General features: G+C 58.2%; 1 protein-coding gene across 1 annotated transcript in view; it reads right to left on the bottom strand.

Annotated features, from left to right (window-relative positions):
* The window catches only part of LOC105858493 (DNA dC->dU-editing enzyme APOBEC-3G-like), a 207,153-nt gene extending 183,590 nt beyond the window's left edge, over positions 1-23,563 (bottom strand). The window contains exon 1 of the mRNA XM_020287783.2: positions 23,560-23,563. The gene's annotated coding sequence lies outside the window, so the exon portion shown is untranslated. The remainder of the gene's footprint in view (positions 1-23,559) is intronic.
* Between the last annotated feature and the right edge of the window lie 1,738 nt (positions 23,564-25,301).

Genomic DNA, 25,301 nt, shown 5'->3' with positions numbered 1-25,301 from the left:
CCTCCCGGTGTGGCCAGGATCGGAGCTGCCCAGGCTGCTTCACGTCACGATGTGTACAGAGAACCATGCGGGCGAGATGGAGGAGGCTGCAGGGCTGGAGGCGGTAGGCCCAGGGAATTGGGGGTACCCAGGACCCACCTGCCACCCCAGGGCCGGAGGCCATTTGCTGCCCCTAGGCGGGAAACCATGGACTAGACATGGGTTAGCCAGCCCTTTCCAGATCGGGGTGTCCTTTCAGCCGCATTCTAAAGGTTTGCCTGGGGGTTCTGGGAGGCAGGGGTGGGAGGGAGAGCGGGGCAGGCAGGCAGCAGGCAGCCCCTCGTGGGGTCCCAGCTTGCCAGAGGAAACTGCTTGTAACTGCAGGGAGCATGGTGGGCCTGTAAAAAGAACGGGAAGCCAGCCACGGTGTAAAAGTCACAAATTTGTTAATCAATATTCATAAGAGCAAATGCCATGTGGCACTCAGTGTGTCGGGCAGTTGGCTCCAAGCCCCTGAGGAGTAATAACTCATTTGAGCTGCACGGCATCCCTGCCAGAGGGGAGCTATTGCCAACCCCATTTCACAGACGGGGAGACCAAGGTCCAGACCAGCTTTGCCAATGTCAGGGGTGAGTGAGGACAGATTTGCAGCTTGATACCAGTGTCACTGCCTGGGACCTCCACGCCCATCTGCCAGACCGACAAAGATGAAAACACGACTGCCCCCTTTACTTGGGCCCCGCCTTCACCTGCAGATTCTTATGGGATAACTCCATACCTTCCTCTCACTTTGGCTACGAACCCAAAACTGCTCTAAAACAATAAAGTATTTTTTAAAACGTCAAGCATCATGATTTTTAATATGGCTCAAACTAACACTTCAACCCCTGTACCACCCAGAGATTCAGGGAGAGGAAAATACATTACCCCCATTTTACAGACAAGAAAACCGAGTCCTGGGCTTGGAGGAGCAAAGCCCCAGCCTCAGAGTTCTCAGCTGTGGAATGGTGGCCCAGACACAGTGATTGTGGGGAGTATGTGCAGACACGCACGGTGTCCCCGGGGTTTCCTCACAAGGAATCGGGCATTACGCTGCCAGCTCACCTCTCTGGAGCCCCCTGCCCTGGGGGGCTTACAGGCCGGGGCAGGCAGGCGGCAGACAGACAGAAGGATGGAGACAACTGTACAAACATCCTCGGGCAGTGGTTACATAAGTCCGTAAGCAAACAGGGTAACCCAGCGGGAGTGAGTAATCGTCTCAGGCTGATGCTCCGGGTACAGATGCGCCCTCAGCCTGCAGGGCACGTCCCTGCTGAAGCCACGGAGCTGTCATCGATGGTTCCAGGTGGGAGCCAGAGGCCTAGGTGAGATGGGCCTCCCTCCGCCACCCCTCTCCTTCTGTGGGGCTCTGCGGGGCCTCCTTCGTTCTTCCCTGGGTGACAGCCTGGGTGACTCCGCAGCCTAGCACACTTGGGGGCGGGTTAATCCGGCAATGAACGGAGGTCTTAGCGCATGGGCAGCGCTTGGCAAACGAGAGCTGCGGCTACGGTTCCCTCCTCCATCGGGTGCGGGACAGGGTCACACACTCACTCAGAGCAGCACAGGAGCGACCCTGCCCCATACGGATGAGAAAACGGAGGCTCAGACGGGAAAGGGACTTCCCTCAGAGCACCTGTTGGGTAGAGGTGGAGCCACTGGGCTCCCAGGACGGTGCCTGAGGGCAGGGAAGAAGGACGGGCCCCCACCCCACCCACCAGAGTGAGCGAGAGGTTCCCCTGCGGGGTCTGGTGGGGGTGTGCCTGTGTGACGCGGGTGTGAGTGAGGACCCGGGCAAGCGCGGGTCTGTGTGCACGTGGGCGTCATGCGTGTACACCAACGAACACAGGCCTGGGAGGGGGCAGGACGAAGACACGCAGGCCGCCAGCGATGGCCTACGCGGAGACACTCGGGGCGCCGGCCCCAGCCTAGCAGGCCGGGCCCCTGTGCCGGCGCCGGGGCTCCCCTCCCCGAAGACCACCGGGGTGGAGGACTCGCCTCGGCCTCCCTGCCTCATCTCCCATCCATCCTCCCTGCCCAGCTCCTTCCTGTTTTGATGGAAGGAAAATTTTTCAGCTTTTTCCTTCTTTATTTTTCCAGACGGGTGACTCGCTCGGGAAAGGAATTCCCCCCTCCCCAAACCGCCACAATACCTACGTATCGATGCCATAGATCCAGGCCCATCCTGTTGTGCTGGGATAGGCACGGCTATTTTTGGGTGCTTTACGGGGGCGGTACCCCAGGGGAGGGGATGTGGGGGTGCTCAGCTGCCTCCTTCCAGTCCACATCCCCCCAGGTTCCTCCCCACCCCCTCGTCCTCCCTGCCCGAGTGCGGGGAGGGAAGGAAGCCTGCTAAGCCAGGGTATAAATAACTCAGGTGGTTACTCAGCCCCGAGAACATGATAACATGAGTCACGGTGTGAAATCAGAAGGAGCAGCGAGCAGCCCTGGGCCGCCGCCCGGCCGGGCAGTGGGCTGCGGAGAGGGGCGGCGAGCTGCCCGGACCCGCGGTGGGCAGGGCCCGGCCGGCAGGCGAAGCTGCTGCTCCTGCGTGGTCTCAGACCAGCCTCTTCTCAACTCAGACCCTTGGGCCACTCAGCTGGAGCTCGAGGGGCCGGCTCCATTTCCCACGCCCTTCTGGAGCTGGGAAGAGGGAAGGAGTCGGGGCCAAGCCCTGAGCGTGGCCGGGTCCTCTCCCTGCGCCCGTCTCGTGTTGGTGGACAGAGCAAGCCTGCTGGAACGGCTGGTCCCCTCCCCCCATTTCCAGGGCAGGTGGCCCAAGGGGTGCCAGGGCCTCTATGGGACTTGAGCATGGGAAGAGGGGCTTGGACACTTGGCCTGCTAAGCCTTCACCCACCAGGGTGGCCCTGAATCAAGGACAACCCGCACCCTCCTTTGGCTGCCGGCTGCAGCGTGGCATGAGGCGTGGGCACGGAAACAGGACACCATCAAGCGCCTCTGGCTGAGCCAGCGTGATCAGCGCAGGCAGCTCGGCCGGCCGCCGGCCTGTCCCGGCCCTGGCAGGCGGCGAGGGCACGGGGGGCGGGGAAACAGAGGCCAGCCCCAGGCCCTGCCTCCTCGCTGAGTCCTTGGCTTCAGGCTCATCTCCAGGGCAGCACTGCCTGGACCCTAGGTTGCCATGGCGATGGGTTCTCCAGCCCGCGCAGGCCAAGCTACCCTCGGCTGTCCACCTGCAGCTGCCAGGCCTGGCAGGGACATGGGGCTATGTGTGGAGTGGGGCCCATGGTGCTGGGGCATAGCTGGGCTCTAGGCTGTCCATGAGGCCTGCAGCAACTCGGTTCCAGGCCCAAGCCTCCGTCCCCAGCCTATGGCAGGGCAGATGGCCATCCCAGCTGTTGTGGTTGTCGTGAGGTCGCACAGCTGGGGCTTGTGGTCAGCATCACCGGAGCCCCTCCTCATCTGCGATGCACCCCCTTCTCACCTTTGGCCTTATCCAAAGGGCAGCGCCCCAGAGCCCGTACCCCACCTGTCTCTCCTGCCCCTTGGCCGGGCTTTCCTCCAGCAGGGTGGGGGTCCACCCCACCCACTGCCCCATCCCTGCATGCCCAGACAGCTTGGCATGGCCCGGCCCCAGCCATTGAATGGGCAGCCTGCCCTCTGGCCCCTCACAGACAATGGGGACTCCAGGAATATTGTCCTGCCCTGGCTGAATCAAACGCTCTAAATTTAGTTCCTCTGATGCGTCCTCCGTTTCCTGCCCCTGCTGCCCTCCTTTCAGTGCGATGAGGTCACCCCGGAACCGCCTGCCCCAGCGGCCAGACCCAGGGAGTTTCCAGGTCCTGGGCTGCTCTCCTGCTCTTGGGGAACGGGGCCCTTTGGGACATGGGTCTTCCCTCCTTCCCGCCCTGCCCTGCCAGGCCCTGGGCTGCTTGGCCCGAGGCTGGGCCTGCTCGGTCACCCTGGCCCAGAGCTGAGGACCGGGGGACTTTGCCTCCAGCCTGGGGCGGGGGAGGCCCCAGAGGGAGGTGCGAACTGAAGAACCAGGGCTTGGGCATGTCCAAAGCACAGACCCGTTCAAAAGGACTTGCTGGGAGAGCCTGCCGGGCGCTGGGGAGGAGAGTGGGAACCAGAGACTCGTCCTGCCCTCCAGAGCTGACGGTGCAGAGGGAGGAAGGACAATGGGCAAGTAAACGAGGAATGAATGAGACAGATCCAGTCGTGAGAAACTGTTACAAAGGACATAAATCAGAGAAACGTGTTTGCAGAGTGTGGGTGGTTGGCGGCGCAGGTTAAAGGAAGGGGTCAGGGAAGGCCTCTCTTCTCTGCAGGGCGACATTTGAGCTGAGTCTTGGATGACCAGAAAGAACTATTCGAAGATCGGGGTGGGGCCAGAGCAGGGGCCAGTGCAGCCGCCCCAGGAGAGAAGCAGCTAGTGGGGGGAGGAGGTTGGCTGCGCTGGAGGGAGGGGGCGGCCAGGAAGAAGACAGCACCCGACTCAAAGTTTTAAAGGCATCTGTTGCTGCCATGTGGACATGGGACAGGGGAGGCCGGGGAGGAGGCTAGAGTCACAACACCTTGGGATAATAAAAACTGAGTGTCCTAAACCATTTGCTAGAGGCACCTTCAGGATTTACCTGTTTCAGCCCTTTCACAAGTCCCTAAGGCCCAGAGAAGGCATGTATCTTGCCCAAGGTCACACAGCAAGTCAGCGCTGTCTCTGGAAAACCTTTGCCAGGGGGCGGTAAGAGGTCCTTTCCAGAGCGCCAGGTCTGAGACGCTGTCCTGGCCCAGAGTCCCAAGGCTGTGCTGTCACCCCATCCAGGGTCCAGGTGCCTGTTGGGGTGGGAGGGAGGGAGCCTAGAGATGCCCAGTGGGGGGAGCAGGGTCTGCCCTGTCTCCTGCCCGGCCACGCCCACATCCCTCGCACAGGTGTGCCCGCTCTGGTCCCACCCACAATCCTCCCCAGCCGCAGCCCTCTCCCCACACCCCTGCCCTGAGCATCTCCCAGAAGCCCCCGCTCTCCTGCTCTGCCAAGAATCCAGGGTTGGCAGGGAGCTGGGGGGCCCTGGAATGTCGCTTTCCGCTGCCAGCGCCAGCGTGCCAGCCTCAGCAGAGGCCTGGGGGCGGACGGGGGATCTCCGGATCTTGTCTGGAATGGGGAGGCTGGCTGCCGTGCGCCACCATCCAGGGTCCAGGTGCCTGCCTGCCGTGTCGGTGGGGCCGTCCCCGTGTGGGAGCTGCCCGGGCTCCCTGGACTACCGGCCTCTGTGCTCACCGCCCTTCCGGGGCTGGGGACTGGTCCCTAGCAGCAGTGCCCCAACCCGCCCTTCCGCGGCTCCTGGTTCACACCTGAGCCCTGGTGGGGAGGCGGGCAGCGTTCTGCCTTGCGATTCCTATTAATCCTTCAGACGCCGTGTGAGGAGAAGGCTCCGACCGAAGCTGATTTGGGTTCAAATCCCATCTCGACAGTGTCGGCCTTTTGGGCCTCGTCTTCCTCACCTACAAATGAAGACCACACCTCTGCTGCAAACGCTTGCACGACAACTGACAGGTCACACCGACCCCTCACCCCAGGCCCCGGCACACTCCAGGGCTCCTTCTCTGTTGCTTCCCTCCTTCCCCTGCTGGTGTCCCCTCCGCTGGCCACCTAGGGCAAGTAGAAAGCTTCTTTCCTCTGCTGGCCAGAGGGAAGGCCCAGAGTGGAGCCCAGCGAAGGTGGAACACTGGGGTGCTGAGGGGCGGAGGTGTGCGTGGTTAGGATCCTGGCTCAGGAGTCAGACCCCTGCTTGAGCCATGGCCAGCTGTGTGGCATTGGGCAGGTTACTAAACCTCTCTGAGCCTTGGTTTCCTCATTTGTCTAATGGTAATAGCAATGGTGCCTGTCCCACTGGGGAAGTTGGGACATAGCCATTATTTTTAGGTTATCGGCTGGTGGGTGAAAGAGGACAAGGGGGTAGCTTGTGTCCCCCCCACCGGCCCCGGGGCTGTTGGAAGCTTCTAGTGTGGGGAGGGACAGCCTTGGACAGCTGGAGTGGAGGCCCCAGCACTCAGACGCACCTGACTACACCTCTGTCTGCAGAAGCCGGGGTACGGTGATGCTCTGGGGACCCCCACACTGCCAGCTGTGCTGCTGGGGGGGACCTCCCTTTCCAGCCAGATGTGCTTCAGGCCTGGGCAAAGAGCCGCCCCCTCCCCTCTGCCAGCGGGGCCCCGGCCAAGAAGCCTTTATTTTTAAACCTTCGAACAATGCCTGGCCAGGCACTGCCTCTCCTCGGAGCAGAGGACGGGGAGCGGGATGGGAGGGGAGCGCACTTCCTGGGCCAGCATTCCTCGCCCCCGGACAGGTGCCAAGGGCTCTGCCCTCCCCCTGACAGAGGCAGGGAGCCTGCTCAGGTTCCTCTCGCCCCCAGCCTCGGCCCTTCTCCCCCACAGGGGGTCCGGATTCTAGAATCCTCAGTAGTCCCTGTCCCCTGGCTGGGACAGGCCACCCCATCAGACAGGCATAGCTCAGACACGCCTGCTGTTTCAGGCCTGCAGAGGGGCTGGTCTCAAGAGCAGTGGTGGGAAGCAGGCCATCTGGCCCCTTGGAGGGGTGGCTCAGCCCCTCTCAGCCCCTCCAAGGCCAGGCTGGACCTTCTGCCTCCTGGAAGGCCCCCTGCCCTGCCCAGTGCCCATGCTGCCAGCTGCACCTGGCGGTTGCCTGAGGCCACACTCCCCTCCCGAGAGCAGGGCCAGAGCGATGGACCAGCAGTCAGGGAGCGGAATCTAGTCCCGGTTCTGCCATCAACCCCTATGCGACCTTGAGCAAGACCTTTGTCCATCTTCCCTCTTCTGTACGAGGGGCATCCGGAACCCACCCGACCCCTCACAGGGTGGGAGAGGCTCTGTAAGCTGTGAGGTGCTGTGTGCAGGTGGGCCACAAGGCCTCTGAGTGGGCAGGAGACCCTGAAAGAGGGGGGTCCCCAACACCTGGTGGTCTCTATGGAGAGTCACATGCACCCCCATAGTCTACAGCCTGAAAGCCCAGTTTCCTGTCCCATCTCTGCCACGGTCAGTCCCAGACTTTGGGAGAGGTGACTACCCCCAACCCAGTGCCTCCGTTTCCTCATCTGTAAAATGGGCTAATGATAGTACCTGCCTCATAGGGCTGTTGGGAAGATTGAGATAAAATATGTAAAGAGTAAGTGCTCAATAAGCATTAGCTCTTACCATGTGCACAAGCCTGTGCGTGTCTGTTCCCAGACACACTCCCGGAGAGCGTGGCAGCCGTCGTATGCACACGAGAGAGGACACGCGCCAAGTCTGGGGTGCGGATTTGCCTGCTGGATGGGTGTGCCCGGGCCTGGGCATGTGCACGCTGCCAGCCTTGTGACAGTGCCCGGGGGCACACGTGGGACCTGCCCTGGAGGCGGGAGCATGGAGTATGTCTTTGGGTCTCCTCCTGCTGGGATGGGGGGCCCAGGTCCCCAAGGCGCCCTCTCTCCCAGAGCCCGGCCCCTCCCAGCCTCAAAAGGGAGACTGCTGGGAGCAGCCTGTTCTCTCCCATTTCCTCAGCTGCTTAACTGTCCCTTGGCGTCCTTGGCACCCCTGCCGTGACGTCCTGTGTTACCGTGTCTTGGCCATCTCCTTCACCCCGTGAGGGCGGGGGTCCTGTCTGTCCTGTCCGCACTGTGCCCGGTGCCTAGAGCGTTTCAATGTGTGAAGAGCCCAGGAAGTTTCTGTTGCTGTTGTCAGCTATGCTGGGGTGTCATTTCCACATTTAAAACTCACCAAAGTCACTGCCACCTCAATAAGAATGTGGACCATTTCATCGCCCCTCAAAGTCCCCTCTTGCCCCCTTCAAGTCAATTCCCCTCCTTCCCTCTGGCCCCTGGCGACCACTGCCCTGCCTTCCAGCTCCGTAACGTGGCCTTTCCTAGGGTCCCCGATGAGCAGCAGAGTGACGTGCTCACGCCTGCTTCTGCAGAGACCCCTCCGCTGCCTCGCGGGCCCTACAGCGCAGGGGCTGAGGAGCGAGGGCCACAGCAGTATCTTGCATCCACAAGCTCTTACAATGCGACTCTGATGTTCCTCCCGTGGAGAGGTGGGCTCTGTGTTCCCTCTCGTTGAATCTGGGTCGGCTTGAACCTGTAGAAGCAATGCTCTGGTGGCTTCTGAGGCTGGGTCATCAAAGCAGGGCAGCTTCTGCTTGGTTTTCTTGGAAGACTTGATCTGGAGCCCGAGTGGCCATGCTGTGAGGAAGCTCAACCAGCCCACACAGATAGACCCAATGGAGGGGCCCTGAGAGTACAAGGGGAGGAGAGAGAGGCCCGGCCAGCACCCACTGTCCCCACTCCAGCCACCAATTACAACTGCAGCTGCATGGAGACCCCAAGCCAGCCCACCCAGCTAAGCCCTCCGCAAATTCCTGACCCACAGAAACTATGAGAAATGATCAAATGATTCTTGTTGCTTGAAGCTACTAAATTTGGCGTTGCTTTGTTATACAGCAGTAGCTAATTAGGATCGTGTCTCATCGCAAACCCTGTTGAACAGATGTTCAAATGAACCCAGAAGCCAACCGCTTCTCACATCTCCACCCACCACCCAAATCCAGGCCACGCTCGTCTCCTGCCTGGCCTCCCGGCTTCTGCCCTCGGCCCTGCGGTCTGACCCCGCACAGCAGCCAGATCGCCGGGCAGAGCCGACCCTGCTCAGAGTCCTTCACACGACCTGCCCCCACGACGTCCTGACCTCAGCCCCCCCTCTCCCCTTGCTCCCTCTGCTTCAGCCCCTGGGGCCTCCCAGCTGTCCCCTAAATTCATGGGCACACCCCTTCCTCAGAGCCACTGCCCCAGGATGTCTTTTCCCCCAGGTGTCCGCTCCTGGGCCGTCTGCTCTCAGCTCAAATGTCACCTGCCAGTGAGCCCCCAGCTCCCTCCCCCGCTTCACTTTCTCCACTGACTGCCCCACCCGCTCCTGGGGCTGGCTGCTGGCCGCCAGCCTTCTTTCCATGATCACATGAGCTTTCCGCCAGCAGAGACTGCCTCTGTTGCTCTATCCTCCATGCCCAGAGCAGGGCCTGGCACAGAGAAGAGCTTCAAATATGTGTTGAATGAATGAATGAACGACACTGGAACCTTCCCACCCCACTGAAACCCCAGGTCTTAGCCTGTTCTCGGTTGCTTATAACAGAATACCTGAAACCAGGTAATTTATAAAGAAAAGGAGTTTATTTCTTACAGTTCTGGAGGGAAGTCCAAGGTCAAGGGGGCATGTCTGGTGGGGGCCTTCTTGCTGGGGGGGGCTCTGCAGAGTCCCAAGTCAGCACAGGAGTCACATGGCGAGTGGCTAACGTGCTAGCTCAGGGCTCTGTTCCTCTTCTTATAAAGCCACCAGTTCCCCTCCTGAGATAACCCATTAACTCCTTATCCATGAATACATTAACCCATTCACCTCCAAAGGCCCTGCCTCTCCACGCTGCCTCATTGGGGATTAAGTCTCCACACGAGCTGGAGGAGACATTTGGACCATTGCACCCAATGGGTGAGGAGGAAGAGAAGGGACGTTGAGCCTTTCAAAACGAGTTGCTGTCCTGCCTTTGCAAGGCACGTCCCATGCTTCAGATGAGGAAATTGAGGCTTAGAAAAGGTGAGTCATTTGTCAAAGGTCATTCAGGTACTCAACAAATATTGAGTAGAACTTCATAGCATCAAACCTTCTGGAGTCTTTGAACACAGACCTCTTAGCTTCCAATCCACTTGCAATCCAAGCCACTTGCAAGCCAAGAGGACAAGTTACTTAACCTCTCTCTGCCCCAGTTTCCTCATATTTTACATGGGGATAATCCGCCACCCCAGAGGCAGGGGCAGCACCCTCACCCAATTGCCCCTCCCAGGTGCCCCACCCATCCCATTCCGTAGAAGATCTGAGATTGACTAAGCTGCAGGCCCTTAGCCCCGTGCCCGTGGGGCTGCTTTGAGAGTTAGGGCAGTGCCTGGCACACAGTCAGTGCTCAGCGCCATGGTGTTGAGGGCCCACTGTGTGCCAGGCACTGTGCTTGGAGCCGGGAGTCAGCGGTGAACAAGACAGGCCAAGCTTGCGCCCTGAGAGGGGAACAGACAATGAAGAGAGCAAACGGCACTGGAGGAGCTGGAGTGGCAGGTGGTGACAGGGATGGAGAATGCTGGGTGGGGACAGGGCGGTGCTCAGGGTATCTGGGAGGTGACATCTGGGGAGTGCATGGTGATAGAGCCATCAGGCAGAGGGAACAGCAACGCAGACGTGGGAAGAGTTTGCCATGTTGGAGAAGCGGCCTGAGACCAGCGGGGAAGGGAGTGAGGAGGCACAGATGTGGCCAGAGGAACCGTGCTGGGCCCCTGCCTGCTCCCCTCCCTGCCCCTGAGGGACTGGCTGGAGTACTGCCCTGCCCCCCAGACCTTGTGACCTCCGTCTAGCTCAGTCCCAGCCCCCAGCACTCACTTCCCCTTGCAGCTATGACCCAGGAAGGCAGGGACCACACCCTTTCCTAGACTGCATCTCCCCTCCCTCAACTCCCCACCAGGGTGGGCCTGGAACCCCCCAAGGTGGCAGTGGGCCCAGCAGCTGCCCCCTGCCTTCACCCACCACTGGCCCCCAGCAGTACCAGACCCTCAAAACCTCCTCCCTTTCCATTCCCCAGCTCTCCCCAAAGCCATGGGGGTTCCCCAAATGCATCAGACATTCCTAGGCCTGCAATACCCTTTCCACTCTCCACCATCTGATCAAATCCCGGCTGTCACCTCCATAATCTTGGAAGTCCCTGGGTTATGAACAGAAAATGAGTCTTCATCTCTACCCAGGGCCTGGCACAGGAGTTGGCATCAAGAGAGATCATAATGGATGGATGGGTAGGCAGATGGGTAGATGGGTGGGTGAGTGGATGGATGGATGGGTGGATGGGTGGGTGGTTGGGTGGGTGGATGGATGGATGGATGGGTGGGTGGGTGGGTGGATGGGTGGGTGAGTGGATGGATGGATGGGTGTATGGGTGGGTGGATGGATGGATGGGTGGGTGGGTGGGTGGATGGATGGATGGGTGGGTGGGTTGGTGGATGGATGGGTAGATGGATGGGTGGATGGGTGGGTGTGTAGGTGGATGGGTGGACAGAGGGATGGAAGGGTGGATGGGTGGGTGGATGGATAGATGGATGGGTGGATGTATGTATGGATGGGTGGGTGGATGGATGGGTGGGTGGGTGAGTAGATGGATGGATGGGTGGATGGGTGGGTGGTTGGATGGATGGGTGGGTGGGTGAGTGGATGGATGGATGGGTGGATGGGTGGGTGGATGGATGGATGGGTGGGTGGGTGGGTGGATGGGTGGGTGGGTGGGTGGATGGATGGATGGATGGATGGGTGGATGGATGGGTGATGAGTGGATGGGTTGGTGGACGGATGGGTGGAAGGGTGGATGGGTGGATGTGTAGGTGGATGGGTGGACAGAGGGATGGAAGGGTAGATGGGTGGGTGGATGGATAGATGGATGGGTGGATGTATGTATGGATGGGTGGGTGGATGGATGGGTGGGTGGGTGAGTGGATGGATGGATGGGTGGATGGGTGGGTGGTTGGATGGATGGGTGGGTGGGTGAGTGGATGGATGGATGGGTGGATGGGTGGGTGGATGGATGGATGGGTGGGTGGGTGGGTGGGTGGATGGATGGGTGGGTGGGTGGGTGGATGGATGGATGGATGGATGGGTGATGAGTGGATGGGTTGGTGGACAGATGGGTGGAAGGGTGGATGGGTGGATGTGTAGGTGGATGGGTGGACAGAGGGATGGAAGGGTAGATGGGTGGGTGGATGGATAGATGGATGGGTGGATGTATGGATGGATGGGTAGGTGGGTGGGTGGGTAGGTGAATGAGCAAGGAAGTTATTTGGGTCCAATTGGCCCATTATCCACTGGCCTGTAAACTGGACCCTGTGTTGGGCTCAAAAGCCAGCAATGGCTCTGACAGATGAAGGGTCTCATTTAAACAGAGAAAAATCTCAGTGGTCTCTGTGTCCAGAGCCCATCGCACAGGAGAAGCTGACATCCAGAAAGGGTGAGTGACTTGCCCATGGTCACACAGCAATGTGGGAAGAGCCAGCCTCAGAACCCAGGACTCTGAGTCCCTGGCCATGCCCCTCCCCTACCCAATGAAGCATTTCTAGAGATCACCCCAGCTCTACTTTCCAGAATGAGTCAGGAACATCTGTAGCTCCAGGGCCAAAAATACTCCCAGGGACTCCCTGGTAAGAACGCTGACATCTTTCCGGGGTGTCTGAAAACAGAACCGGCCTTCCTGGAAACTAATAATAACAGTACCATTTTAAGTCAGCTTCTCACTCTGATCTTGCTATACCCCTGTCAAATAGGTGACTGAGGCTGGGGGCAGTGGCTCACGCCTGTAATCCTAGCAATTTGGGAGGCTGAGGTGGGAGCATCGCTTGAATCCAGGAGTTCAAGACCAGCCTGAGCAATATGGCAGGACCTCATCTCTGCAAACAAATAGAAAAATTAAGGCCGGCCACGGTGGCTCACGCCTGTAATCCTAGCACTCTGGGAGGCCGAGGCGGGCGGATTGCTCAAGGTCAGGAGTTCAAAACTAGCCTGAACAAGAGCGAGACCCTGTATCTACTATAAATAGACAGAAATTAATTGGCCAACTAATATATATAGAAAAAATTAGCCGGGCATGGTGGCACATGCCTGTAGTCCCAGCTACTCGGGAGGCTGAGGCAGGAGGATTGATTGAGCCCAGGAGTTTGAGGTTGCTGTGAGCTAGGCTGATGCCACGGCACTCACTCTAGCCTGGGCAACAAAGCGAGACTCTGTCTCAAAAAAAAAAAAAAAAAAACAAATAGAAAAATTAGCCAGGCATAGAGGCACGTGCCTGTACTCCCAGCTGCTTGGGAGGTTGAGGAAGGAGGATCACTGGAGCCCAGGAGTTCAAGGCTGCAGTGAGCTATGATGATGTCACTGCACTCCAGTCTGGGCAACAGAGAAAGACTCTGTCTCAAAAAAAACAGATAAATGACCAGGGCCCACCTGGCAGAACGTGCCATTGAGGCACCCAAAGAGATGTGCCAGGATCACAGGGCGGCCCTCATCTGACATTCGGCTGCCATCTCCCAGCCCAGAACCTTCCTGAAGCCAGATGCCTCTCAGAGATACATGCACCTGGGCAGATCTTAGACAGCACCCACCCCCACCCCCACCCTGAATTCCATTTTTTCATTCTTAATGTCTTTACCATAAAAGCAACAATACATATTCACTTACGAAAATCCGAAAAATGCAGAAAAGTCAAAATAAGGAAGAAAAATCACCACCCACAGCCCCACCACCCAGAGACAATCATTGTTAAGGTTTGATGTATTTCCTTCCATAGTTTTTTGTTTGAGGACTTTTTTTAAAACGTGGCTGAGATCATACTGTATATTAAAAGAAAAAAACAAAGCGGGGGTATCCTGCCTTTCTGAATTGCCATTATATTATATCACGGGCACTTTTCTGGTTCTATCACTCTCTGTGACCTCGTTTCTTTTTCCTCTTCTCTGAACCTCACTTTTATTGGCTGCCTAATATTTTGTCAAGTGGAAGTTCCATGGTTTATTTAGCCATTTCCTTATTGTTGGACATATCAGTTGTTTCCAGTTTTTCGAAGTTATAAATAATATATTTTGGTCGATATGATTACACAGAAAGCTTTCCTTTTTCCATGTTTAGGGATTGCTCCTTGGCTGGAGTGGAATTATTGGGTCATAGAGCCCCGGATGTATGCTCCTGACACACTCAGTCCAACTGCCTCCCGAAAGGCCCGAGCCGCGCCCACTCTACAGATGAGTAAAGAGAGGCGCGGAGCTGATGTAAACTGCACATGGCCACTCGGCCAGTCAGCATTTCCCACGCTCCTTCCTCCGTAGCTCATCTACATCCACTGTCGTCTTGCCTGTCATCACTCATCCGTCCAGTTCAACAGAGAAGGTGAGCCCACTGTGTGCCAGGCAGGGGTCCAGGCTCCAGAGGTACTACAGTGACCAGACTCCCTGCCCTCAGCAAGGCATGACGGGAGGGAGCAGACAGGAGGAAAGGAAGGCGCATTCTCATCCACTTGTGCATTTGGCTATATGCAGTTTGTGGTGCTCATTTGCATATTATCTCATTTGCATGCCATCATATTTGAATATCATCTCTCATTTGCATGCCACTTGGGGAGAGGTGGGCAGCCAGAGGGTGACATCTAGCAGTTCCAAGAGCAGGGTCTTTGTTTTCCTTGGCTCAGAGCTGTTTTCTAACATTTAGCCTTGCCTTAAAAATTGGGAGATTTCAAATGATCTAGAATTCTGGCTTCTCTGGAACATTCTGCAGACCTGGCTACACTGGCCCCTATTCCCAGAAGGCCCTCGAGGACCCGTGCTCAGCCGTGGCACCCCTCTGCCCAGACCCCACCGGGCCACCTTGCCACACAGTGCTCAGCCCCTTGGTCCTTCCTTCCTGAGTCATTCATTCAGTCCATGGGCCTTTCACGACTGGGCTGGAGGGACATTGACGATTGTATCCCTGACAGGAGTAACACCACGGTGAAGTCACTCTGCTGAGGTGACGGAGATACAAGTGACAGAAGTAGGACTGAGCCAGGGCAGCCGGGCTCCAGGGTCCAGGCTCTTGGCCACACCAGGCTGACAGTCCAGTGGGAAAGCCATCAGGCAGTGGACAGACTGCCCTGCCGTAGCCGAAGGAAGCTCAGAGGGTTCCCGGGGGCAGCAGAGGGGAACCCTCTCACAGCACTGAGAAAACGGGCCTGGGAGCTGGGACTCAGAGGCCAGGTTGGAGAGCTCCTATTTCTTTGACATGGGGCCCCTCTGCCCAGAATGCCCTCTCCCCCTTCCTTTACTGGCTTAGTGCTTACTCTTGCTCAGCTGACATGCCACTGCCTCCAGGGAGCCCTCCCTGACCCCAGGGAGGGTGTGCAGCTGGCTCCCAAGCCCTGGTCCAGCCCAGAGGGGTACGTGGCCTTGTCTGGCAGGAGAGACAGGAGTCCCAGTAACCACACCGAGTTCCCGCAGCCCCCTGGGAAATCCCAGCCACCTCCTGCCCCTCGGTCCTGTGTGGGTTAGGAGAGAAAGGGAGAATGAGCAGTGACAGCAGGACAGTGGGGTGGCCAGTGGCCCAGGGAACCCCAGTCCTGGGCACAGCCCCTAGCTTCACCCTCACTGGCCGCATGACCGTGGGTATCCCTGAACCACCCTGTGCCTCAGTTCCCTTGCCCCTAAAACAGACAGCAGTGGGGGCCTTCCCTCGGGTCCCGGGAGACCTCACTGGAATGGCCGGGTGGACGCCCCAGCAAGTGTGCACTCATTACTATGAATGAACAGGGAAGGACCCACCCTCAGGGTCACAGGCGCACGGAACCCCAGGGGCCCAGAGGGCCCCAGCCCCACTCTCCCATTGCACAGCTGAGGAAACTGAGCCCAGAGGAGGAGGAGAACATGCCTTAAACAAGGTCCCCCTGCCCAGCTGCTGACTCCAGCTGCCCTTGGCCCTGGGTTCACTCCCTCAAAACGTCTCTGATAAGAAGGGATCCAGTGACCCTTGGGTTCAGAGCAGCCATCACCCAGCCCCCTGCCCTTAAAGGGCCAGCGTTCGTCTGTCCTGGGGCCAACCAGGGCCTGGCACTTGCCTCTCTGGGAAGGACCTTCCCCCAGAGACTGCCTCCCTGGCCAAAGGGAGGGGATGGCTTCCTGGTCTGAACAATGGGGCGGGAGGTACCTCAGCCCCTGGTGTGCAGGGGTGTGGGGACATCTGATGGGGACGCCATTCCCAATCAGGGAGCACAGGGAATGTGGAGATGGGGGCAGGACAGGGGCAGGGGTCCAAGCGGCTGCCAAGCATGAACCCCCTGCTGGCCACGCTGTGTCCTGGCCCCTCTGGCCACAGCAGTGAGAGAGCATCACTGGGAACACACTCTGGCCTTGTGACCCTGAGCAAGGGGCTCCGACTTGCTGGGCCTCAGTTTCCCCACCTGTAAAATAGAGATGGCAAGAACTTCTACTCCGTGGGATGGTTGTGAAATCAAATTGAAGCCTTTCAGTGAAGGGCCCAGCACCGAGCAGGTGGGGTCAGAATTCGCACACAGGAGAAGCCGGGCGGTGGAGTGCAGGGGTCGCACACACAGGCTCAGCCACCACCGGCCTGGGTGAGCATCCCACTCTGTCCTTCCAGCTGTGTGGCCTTGGACATGTTACTTTACCTCTCTGTGCTTTTGTTTCCTTGTCTGTAAAATGGAAATAATAATTATCCTCTGCAGAGAAGTATTTGAAGATTAGCTGAGTTAACATATAAGAAGTGCTTAAAGAACACCGCTGGGCCCTTCCTAAGCACTCAGAGTGCACATCACTGTGGCTGTCGTCTTTAGTGTCACCTCCCTGCCTGTGGTATCAGGTGCCTATTGCAGCCGTAATAGAGTACCACGAACACATCTCACAGTTTGCAGGTCCAGGTGTCGGCAGGGCTGAGTTCCTCCCAGGACTCTCAGGCAGAACCACTTCCCCGCCTTGTCCGGCTTCTAGAGGCTGCCAGGATTCCTTGGCTTGTGGCCTCCTCCTAGTTCTTCAAAGCCTGTGTGGTGGCGTCTTCAAAGCTCTCTCATCTGATCTCTCCTTCGGCCCTCATAGCTTCTGACTTTGACTCTCTCCCCTCCTTCTGTGTTTTTTAACGTTTTAATCTTGAAATCATTTTAAATTAACAGAAGAGCTGTAAAGACAGCTCCCATCTACCTGACACCCAACTTCCCCTAACGTCAACGTCTTACATAACGGGGGTGGATTTTTCAAAAAGAAGAAGTTAACGTTGACGCAGTCCCATAACTGCAGGCCGTACTCAGACGCCACCAGCTTTGCCACTGCCGTCCTCGTCCCGTTTCGGGACCAGCCCCCATGGCATTGGGTCACCGCACCTCCTTGGGTTTCTTACATTATTAATCTTTAAAATTATGGTAAAATGCATATAACATAACATTTGTCTATTTAACCATTTTTCAGTGTGCAGTTCGGTTTGCCCCCTCCTATACACACCAGGCCCCCCTAGGTAACTCCCATCTCAGGATCCTTAACTTAAATCATATCCGCAAAATCCCTTTGCCACGTAAGATGACCTATTGTCAGTTTCTGGGAATCAGTACATGGACATCTGTGGCGGGGCCATAATTCTGTCTGCCACACCTTCCTGTAAGCCACCAGCCACCTCACACCCACAGTTACTAACACCTGTGTCCCTGCTGGACTTGGGCTCCCTCGGCGCAGGGCCAGTCCAGCCTCCACCCCTGCCACGTCCCCAGTGCCTGGAGTGAGGCCTGGGACACCTTAATGCCAATACTCATTAGCACTCACTCTGACCTGAGCATGTGACACGCCATTTTTGTGAAAAATGGTCAAATAGAAGCAATCTCATCAGGCACCCTAATTTGCACCAGGCACAGCGTGTGACAATTTACACAGAGGACCTCGCTTCCTCTGCACAAAAGTCTGTGCAGAATGAGCCACTCTCAGACCCATTTTACAGACAGGAAACCAAGGCCCAGGGAGGCGGATAAGGTTCTGACACCCACACAGGTGGCACATTTGCATGCAGGTGTCTGCTCCCAGGTCTGCTCCACGCTGCGGCAAGTCAAGTCGGCTGCGAGTCTCTGTGAAGCCATTTCAGGATTTGCTGCTAGAATCCTGAAATGCACCCAGACCAGCGGGTAACTAGTCTCTGCCCCAGACCTCCAAATGGCCCTCAGGCTGCCCGGCCCCCAGAGCCCCAGACCTCCTCAGGAGCCCGTAGCTAGAGGGCACTGCCCGGCCCAGCAGGGATCCCGGTCACCTGATTGGTCAGCACCCAGCCCCCCATATGAGAAATCCTCCCCACCCCCACTGGCCCCCCTCTTCTGGCCCTGGTGGGTGCTCAGTGAGTGCGGCGACCCAGCCAAGGGCAGCTTGAAAACCCCACAGCCCCCCGACTCCCCCGGCTCCTCCGCGAGGATCACTGACACTGGGTGCCCCAGCGGCGCCCCACTCCTGGGCCGTGTGCGGAGGGAGCAGAGGGCAGAACAAGGGGGCTTTGAGGCAGCCCTATCTCCGGAGGGAAGTGGAGGCGATAACGCAGCTTCTCACTTTCCCAGCCTGTCTCGGGGCAGAGATAACCCGGAGCAGACGGGGTGCCCTGTGAGAGCGGGGCCACCCACCCGCCCCCAGGGCTCCCACGATCCCCGCTATCGCAGGCTCCAGGCTGAAACCGGAGCAGCCGCTCGGAAGAGTGGCCCACGGACGGACGGCGGCGATAAGCCGGGCGAGAGCTGGCGGGGAGGAGGCCGCCACTCCAGCACCCCTGGGAAAGGCCGCTCCCCAGCCTGGTGCCACCGCACCCGCCCCAGGGACCCCCGACGTCCACCCCGTGTTCCCGGAGCTGCCCCAAGCCACAGCCGCCGCCCCGCAGCCACTTGCAGAGCCCAGCGCCCTTCAGCAGCGCCAGTCCGGCCCTCGCGCTGCCCAGCGAAGAAGCTGAGCCGGAGAGGCTGGGCGTCTTGCCCGAGCCACACAGCCGAGCGAGGACTTGAACACTGGTCCCCTGGCTGCTGCAAGCTCCTCTCCAGCCCACCAGACCCCCGCTGTCAGATGCCTGTCAAACGTTGGAACGTTGGGGGAAGGCGGGCGGGGGACCGAGGGCACCACCAGGTGGAAACTCTGGAGGGTGGGCCGGGGACGGGGGGCAGAGGCTGCCGGGTGTTGGGGAGGACCCAGAGCTGGCGCAGGACACCAGGTGTCTGCTGGGGTCGGGGCTGGGAGTATGTGGCTCTCAGCGCAGGAACCGCCGAGCGCCCTGAGGAGTGGCCACGCTACGGTCAGCGCTTCCACGAGGAAAGCACTTATTTTTTTTAAAAAAAGAGAGAGAAATTAATTTTTCTGTCACGTGAAAGTCAGGATGTAGGAAGTTAGAATCTGGTCTGGGAGTTCTATGGTCACGTGGGTCCCCGGCTAGCCCACCTGCCCTAGGATGCGCCTCGGTCCTCATGCTCCAAGGTGTTGCTCCCAGCGTCACATCCACCGTCCACAGTGAGACGGACGTCCGACCGACGCTGGGGCTGTCCTGGACGAATGCTCCTTGTTCGGTAAATCTCTTTAAGTAATAGCAGGGCAGTGTCTTCCGGTTCCCAATAGCGCGACTCTGAAGAGCGGAAAGATACTCATTAAAATCTCTACTGGCTTTTCCTGAAGAACGCAGTCAATTCGGCGGCCTCCATTTAACATTCCGACCTTTCCTAAGTAGTCTTCGTCCTTGAAGAAACCTGGACCTTCAACAATCTTTTCTGCTTTTACTGTGCAAGGCCAGAGCCCAGGGCTGGATGAACAGCCAATGAATGAATGAGTGAGCGAATGAATGAATGAGCAAATGAGACCATCTGCCCAGCTTTTTCTCAGAGGATGGGTGCTCGGCCCGGCTTCCTGCCCCACCTCTGCGCCCGTTGTAGCTTCATGCCCTGCCCCCACCCTGGCCCCAGGTGGAAGCAGCAGGTGGCCAGGGCTGCAGGTGGACAGTGTGGGGTAGGCTCCCAGGCAGGGACAAATGTGCTGCTTCCCACAGGCTAGCAGCCCAGGCACTGCCCGCCTGCCCGCTGCCCTCCGCCAGCCTGAGCAAGGCCTTCTCTGTGGGCCCAGAAGCTCCAGCGCGTGGTACCCAAGAGCACAGGTCGGCCCAAGACCCAGAGCAGAGGCCCTGCCCACAGCCAGCCCCAAAAGGCCAGCGACTGGAGAGTGAGTGACCCACAGGCCTGGAACCACCGACGCCCCGGTCCTGGCTTCAACGCATTCACTTGTAGAATGCAGGCAGCAGAATAAAGGCATCATTATTATAAATGGGGAAACTGAGGCCCGGAGTAGGAAATGTCTTGCACAAGGTCACAGAGTGAGACAGTGGCAGACAGGAATAGGACTCAGGCCCCAATTCTTCCAGCCTGCAGTGCTGGAGGTGTCTTCATACCTCCCTGTCCCCACCATCACCCACACCCTCCACCCCCGTGACCCCATTGTAATGCTTGCGGACCCTCCTCCTCGGATGTGGTGTCCCAGCGTGGCAGCGGCCCCGAGCCCACCAGTCCTGTCTCCATCACCCCTTGTGAGCTCCTCTGAGCCTCGGTTTCCTCACCGTGGGTGTTGCTGGTGACAGTTCTGGTCTCATGGTGTGGGGGTGAGGATTAAATGAGAGGCTGTCGTTTGAACAGACATTTCTCCAAAAAAGATACACGAATGGCTAATAAGCACTGGGAAAGCTGCTCGGCGCGGTTGGTGGTTCAGGAAGCGCACATGGAAACCACGATGAGAGCCGCCTCGCGCGGGCCGGCTATAACCAGAGCGGCGGCAGCAGGCGTTGGCGGGGACGCGGAGAGACCCGAGTCCTTGTCGTACGCCGCTGGCGGGAGTGCGAAATGATTCAGCCGCTTTGGAAAGCAGCTTGGCAGCTCCTCAAAACGCTAAACGTGGAGCCGCCATATGATGCAGCGATTCCCCTCCTAGGCATGTACAAAGGAGAGACGGCCACGTACGGCCGCGCGGAGACTCGCACACGGACGCTCGCGGCAGCGTCACTGGTGGGAGTCGCAAGCTGGAAGCAGCCCAGGCGCCCGCAAGCTGGTGAGCGGGCGGAGGAAAGGCGCCCGCCCGCGCCGTGGAGTACTACTCGGTCGTAAGCAGGGCCGGGGACCGATACGGGCTGCGACATCCTGCTAAGTGGACGAAGCCAGCCACAGAAGGCCACATACAGTGCGGTTCCGTTTACGTGGCGTGTCCAGACCAGGCCAGTCCCCAGGCCGGAACGCAGACCAGCGTCCCCGGGGCGGGAGGCGAGGGGACGGGAGTGGCTGCTGGCGGGTGTCGGGTTTCTCTTCGGGATGATGAACGTGCTCTAAAATTAGATTGTGGTGACGGCCGTGCAACCCTGTAAATATATGGAAAACCACTGAATCATATGCTTTAAGCGGATGAACTGTATGGCATGTGAATTATCTCTCAACAAAGCCGTGGGAAAACGCGGCGGTCCAAGTCGCGGCTGTCCACAGCGCGTGCAGGGGGAGTGGGCGGCGGGGGCGGCGGGGGCGGCTGCGCCCTTCGCGCTCTTGCACTGTCGTCTCCTTTGCTCCTCGCAGCCACCCTGGGACGCAGGCGTTTGGCACAGGAGGAGGCAAGGCGAGTCCCGGGGGACTGGGAGCCCTGCACCCCCCCTGGCCTTCTGGACTAACGAGAGCAGGGCAGCCCTGGGGGGAGGGGCTGGGAGTGCCGTGAGCAGCATTTCCACGTGCCAGGCTTTGTAGTGGACTTGGGGGGACTATAAGGGCCCCAAGGGTCTGACCCCCCCTACCCTTCCCCACTCCAGGCCTTTGTTTTCCCATCTATCAAATGGGCTCTATCAGTGGTTTTCAAACTGTGTTCCAAGGCACCCTGGGACCAAGACAAGATTTCTGCCACCCTGGAGAGGATGTTCCTGAGGTTCTCTTGGGACTCCACCCATATCTCCCCTTCAGTCCCGGGCCAGCCCTTGAAGGCAGGATGTGGCTGCCAAAGGTAGGTGGGGAAGAGGAAGGCGTGGGGGGTCATGCACAGGAATCCACATCCTGGGGACCAGGAGATGGGAACTCCAGGTGTTCGTAGCGCAGCTTCCGGCTCCAGCCTGGGGAAGAAGCCTCGGCCGCCGCCTCCCAGGACGAAGCCGCCTGGCTCACAGCCCAGAGCCCTTCCCGGACGCGGTGCCGGCATTTCAGCTTCCCCTCTGCCGCGGGAGACACTCTGGAGCCTCTCGCGCAGGGGGTGGGTCCCCAGGCCTGGGCTGTCCGTGGTCCCGGCTACCGAGTCCCAGAAACCCCAGGAACCCAGCAAGAGGGTGAAGGTCGGGGAGGTCACAAGGCCCCATTCCGTTTGCTTACGTCTAACCCCACATCAGAGACCATCCTGTGGAGGTGGCCGACGAGGTCGGGGGAAGGGAAGTGGGCTAAAGGGAGTGGTGGGGCCTGAGGCCAGATGGAGCACCCTGTCCCTTCCAAAGGGGAGCTGTCACTTGGCTCTAGCCAGCTGTTGAAGCCAGAAATCTGCATTTTGCTGTGCAGTCTCCAGATTTTGGAAAAGTTTTGTGAGCAAAACACATCCCTATCTGAGTACAGCCCATAAGTTGCCGGTGGGCAATTGTCTCATGGATGGATACAACACCCATCTCACAGATGAGAAAACCGAGGGCAAGGAAGGAGAAGTAGCACGTGCAAAGTCCCCCACGGCGTGAGTAGCAGAATCCAGACTCAAACCCAGATCTCCTGATTCTAGACTCGGGGAAGGACACTTCCAGGAAGCTATTCCTTTGCTTTAAAAAAAAAAAAAAAGGCCGGGCGCTGTGGCTCACGCCTGTAATCCTAGCTCTTGGGAGGCCGAGGCGGGCGGATTGCTCAAGGTCAGGAGTTCAAAACCAGCCTGAGCAAGAGCGAGACCCCGTCTCTACTATAAATAGAAAGAAATTAATTGGCCAACTGATATATATATAAAAAATTAGCCGGGCATGGTGGCGCATGCCTGTAGTCCCAGCTACTCGGGAGGCTGAGGCAGGAGGATCGCTTGAGCCCAGGAGTTTGAGGTTGCTGTGAGCTAGGCTGACGCCACGGCACTCACTCTAGCCTGGACAACAAAGTGAGACTCTGTCTCAAAAAAAAAAAAACCCAAAAACCCAAAATAAAACAGAAACACCCTTCCGTCTGCAGTCTGGCTAAATAACAATGGAAGCCCCACACCACAGCACAAGGAAGCTGTCTGTGTGTGCGCCGATGCCCGCCGTTCTACAAGAAGAGGACTCTGCCATTTATAGCGCGAGTTAAAGGCAGAGAAAAGGATACAAATCTATCTTCACCCAGAACTGTGGCTCACGCCTGCAATCCTAGCACTCTAGGAGGCTGAGGCAGGAGGATTGCTTGAGCTCAGGAGTTTGAGACCAGCCTGAGCAAGAGCAAGACCCCGTCTCTACTAAAAATAGAAAAATTAGCCAGGTGTGCTGGCAAGCACCTGTAGTCCCAGCTACTTGGGAGGCTGAGGCAGGAGGATCACCTGAGCCCAGGAGTTTGAGGTTGTAGTGAGCTGTCATGATGCCACTGCACTCCAGCCCAGGCAACAGAATAAGACCCTGTCTCAAAAAATAAATAAATAAATAAATAAATAAATAAACTGTCTTCCAGTTTACCCACACAGGCCATCTCTGAGAGAACGTACTCAAGAAATGGGCTGGAGGAAGGGTGGGAAGGGAACTTCCCACTGCGCACCCTTTGATGTATTTTGATTGTTGGACACGTGAACGTATCAGCTCTTCAGTAAGAAGATGGTTGGTTGTTTGTTTGTTCTAATTGTTCCCTTGTTTCATTCTCTGAGCCTGGGACATGAAGGCGCATTTGCAGGTGTCAGGTGTCCCTGGCATCTGGGGCCAGCTCCCTGGGAGCTAGAGAGGCTGGCGGGCGGGGGGAGCCAACCCTGGATAAGGCCTATTGGGTGCCACCAACCCCCAACTCCCCAGCCTCCCCATGTACACGATGCACACGAGGTCCTTATGGCTACTCCATGAGATGAGGCGGTTCCAATCCCCATTTTATGCATGAGGAAACTGAGTCACACAACCAGAGTTATGGAAGCCGGCTCAGAGCTGGGGCAGGTCCTCGGCCCAGCCCGGCTCTGCCCCAGGCCCTCCCGGTCTCAGGTGAGGAGCCACAGCCTGGGGCCTGTCATAGCCCAGGCTCCAGGCTGCAGGCCCCAGGCTCATTCTCAGGTTCTTCCTGGAGCTAGGGGGGCAGTTCCGGCCCCAGCCACACCCCCACAGTCCTGCTGTTCCTTCCCGGAACAGCCCCATCCCAGGTCCAGAGACGGTGTGGGTTGCAGGCAGAAGCAATTCCACCCTCAGCCTCCAGTCCAACAGCCCCTGACAACAGAGCCTGCGTCTGGGAGTCCCCCAGGACAGCCTGCTCAAGGTGGGGGCCGCAGGCAGGACACCGGGAATTCATGGCGCCCCCTTGGGCAAGGTGCAGCCCTGCCAGGAGTGGGGGTAGCGCCCCGCCGACTCCTCTGGTGAAGAGACCAGAGAGGTTAGGCCATTAGCCAAAGTCCCACAGCAAATGGACAGGAAGATCAACAACGCTGTGACTCAGAGCCACCTCGAAGAAACACGCAAACATAGTCTCGCTGGGAAGGAGCCACCGTGCAGACAAAGCCCCTGCCTGCGCGCGGGGGACTTGTCCCCTCCAGGCGTGTCACAGAGCTGCGTGTGGAGTGACTGCCTGCCGCGGCCCGGCAAGGACAGTGTCTGTGTGCTCTCCACTGTCCCCAGCTCCTTGGACCTGGAAAGAAGGAGATTGTCCGGGTGATTTGGGTGGGCCCAGCGTATCTCGGGGTCCCCAGAGGTGGAAGAGGGAGGCAGGTGCGCGAGCGTCAGGGTCAGAGAGGCCGAGACACCACGCTGCTGGCTTTGACGGGGAGAAGGGGCTCGGCCGGGCAGTGCAGAAGCTGTGGGAGCTGAAGGGCGAGGAAGACCCCTGGAAGGCGGCGGCCCTGCCCGCTCCTTGACTTCAGCCCCCGAGACCCACCTCAGACTTCTCACCTCCGCATCCGCGAGATAAATGCGTGTTGTTTAAGCCACTAAATTTGTGGTCATTCCTTACAGCCGCAATAGGAAACTAATACAGTTGTAGTGCGGACTTTTCAAGAATATTTTTCTCTGAATTTACACTTTTTAAAAAGCACGTAAATGGCCAGGTCTAGTGGCTCACGCCCATAATCCCAGCCCTTTGGGAGGCTGAGGCAGGAGCGTGACTTGAGGCCAAGAGTTGAAGATCGGCCTGGGCAACATAGTGAGACCCCATCTCCACAAAAACATATTTTTTAAAAATATATTTTTCTAAAAAGTACTTACTACACGTGAGCGCTGTTCTAAACGCTTTGCATATCTGAACTCACTGCGTCCTCACAACCCATCTGCGAGGTAGGTGCTAGAATGAGCTCTGCTCTCCAGATGAGGAACTGAGATACAGAGAGGTTCAGTCCTTGCTCCAGGTCACCCAGCCACAATGTGGCGAACCTGGGACTCAAACCCAGGCCAGGGGCCCCAGAGGCCAGGCTCTTAACTACCCACGAAGCCCCACTGCCTCTGTGCGTGTAAACACATGTGAAAGTGTGTGTTATGAGGTGTTTTAACACGAGCTTCTTCCCTTGGTCTGGGGTCCCCACATGGTCAGTGCGGACGGAGCCCCCTCTTCCGTGTCCCTCTGTGTG

Source organism: Microcebus murinus, chromosome 10, assembly GCF_040939455.1.
Source record: "Microcebus murinus isolate Inina chromosome 10, M.murinus_Inina_mat1.0, whole genome shotgun sequence".
Lineage (NCBI taxonomy): Eukaryota > Metazoa > Chordata > Mammalia > Primates > Cheirogaleidae > Microcebus > Microcebus murinus.
This window is presented reverse-complemented; position numbering and strand designations above follow the sequence as displayed.